We start from the raw sequence: 1,953 nt of genomic DNA, 5'->3' as shown, positions 1-1,953 counted from the left end.
ATCCACTTTCATTTGAAGATGCTGTAACTTAGACTTCATTTTTAAAATGCATTTCTACTTAGCAAATATTTTCAGTTAAAACAACTCTGCCTTGACTAGTTGATATTGTTTTACAGAAATATAATGTGCCTAGGTATAGTTTTCTTTGTACTATTCTTTTCACTACTAAGAAAGCTATTTTACCCTGACAATTCTGAATTGGGTATCAGTGGAAAGTACAAAATTTTAATTTGCTGCATATTTACTTTGCAAAATATTCATTCAAAACATCAGTATTAAATCTAATATAGTTAAATTTAATTTATTGGTTTTATAAACAGAAAGTTAATGTATCATAGAATAATAAATTTAAAATAATTTTCTTCTCAGAAATGCATTTTTATAATTTTTATTGTTATGTATTTTTAGGTGGTAGGACAATATTGGAAAAAATACTGTGTATCTTTGTCTTGTTCTATGTTCTTTCATTTCATGATAGATTGAACATAATAATACTATAAATGAACTCATCCCCAAATTTCTGCTTTTTTTCTTAAATTAATTCCATTCACTTGTTGCTGTTATTATTTTCTTAAGTTCTTTTTTTTTTTTTACTTTTATTTGCATTTATTTTTTGCGGCATTTATTCCCGGGCCATAAGTTTTTGTTTCTTCAGTTTCTTCTGGGATATCTTTTTCTTCTGTGCAACCTCCTCTTCCGGTTTAGGAACAATCTGTTCTTTTTTAGTAAGGATCATCTCAATGTGGCAGGGAGAGCTCATGTAGGGGCTGATCCGACCGTGAGCTCTGTAAGTCCTGCGCCGCATCTTGGGGGCTTTGTTCACTTGGATGTGCTCCATGACCAGAGAATCTACATCTAAGCCCTTAAGTTCAGCATCAGTCTCTGCATTTTTGAGCACGTGTAGTAAAAATTCAGCACTCTTTTTGGGCCACCAACCCTGCGTCCAGCCCCACTGTTTGGCCTGTGCACACCTACCAACTCCACCGTTGTAACGACAGAATGGCACACATTGCTTCTTTAAAGTGACATCCTTCAGATACTTGGTGGCTTTTCGGATATGCATACCCTTTATGGCCTGGGCGGTTTCACAAGTGTTCTTAAAGTGAACACGAAGATTTGAACCTCTTGATTTGCATGATTTTGTGGGGTTTTCTGGGTCAAGTGAATAGCGCACCATTTTTAGGGGTCACCTCAGGCCGCTTACCAGAAAAGGAAGGCTATTTTCTTAAGTTCTTACACCAAATACTTTTCTTATTATTTTGACTATTTCTGGTCTTTGATTTCTAGATTTTCTTTATTTTACACTTACTTCAAGATTTTTAGAGAGAAATTTATTAAAATATATTCAACATGTTTTTGGATTTATTATTACATTTTATTCTTCATACGTAGGGCTTCCCAGGTAGCGCAGTGGTAAAGAACCCACCTGCCAATGCTGGAGACATAAAGAGATTTGGGTTCGATCCCTGGATCAGGAAGGTCCCCGGGGAGAAGGAAATGGCAGCCCACTCTAGTATTCATGCCTGAGAAATCCCATGGACATAAGAGCCTGGCAGGCTACAGTCCATGTGGTCACGAAGAGTCGGACACAACTGAGCACACACACATGCATGCATAGGTAGTTAGTATAATTATTATCAAAGTTACAAGTGAGTCTATTTTCTACTTTGATTAGTTATTTTATATTTTCTTTGCAGTCTGCTGCTGCTGCTAAGTTGCTTCAGTCGTGTCCGACTCTGTGCGACCCCATAGACAGCAGCCCACCAGGCTCCCCCGTCCCTGGGATTCTCCAGGCAAGAACACTGGAGTGGGTTGCCATTTCCTTCTCCAATGCATGAAAGTGAAAAGTGAAAGTGAAGTCGCTCAGTCGTGCCCGACCCTCAGCGACCCCATGGACTGCAGCCTTCCAGGATCCCCCGTCTAGTATAGAACATATTTCAAAAAGTTTAAATT

The 1,953-nt window shown here is 37.9% G+C and overlaps 1 pseudogene across 1 annotated transcript; it reads right to left on the bottom strand.

Annotated features, from left to right (window-relative positions):
* Window positions 1-579: 579 nt before the first annotated feature.
* Window positions 580-1,212, bottom strand: LOC147360762 (large ribosomal subunit protein uL22 pseudogene; annotated as a pseudogene). The gene has a single exon (XR_015138697.1). The product of XR_015138697.1 is annotated as a large ribosomal subunit protein uL22 pseudogene (transcript).
* Window positions 1,213-1,953: the final 741 nt, after the last annotated feature.

The sequence above is a fragment of the Bos grunniens genome, chromosome 13 (assembly GCF_055505025.1).
Source record: "Bos grunniens cultivar Pamir isolate PY7600 chromosome 13, Bosgru_T2T1.0, whole genome shotgun sequence".
NCBI classification, from domain to species: domain Eukaryota; kingdom Metazoa; phylum Chordata; class Mammalia; order Artiodactyla; family Bovidae; genus Bos; species Bos grunniens.
The sequence above is the reverse complement of the archived record's forward strand: the minus strand, read 5'-3'. Positions and strand labels throughout refer to the sequence as shown.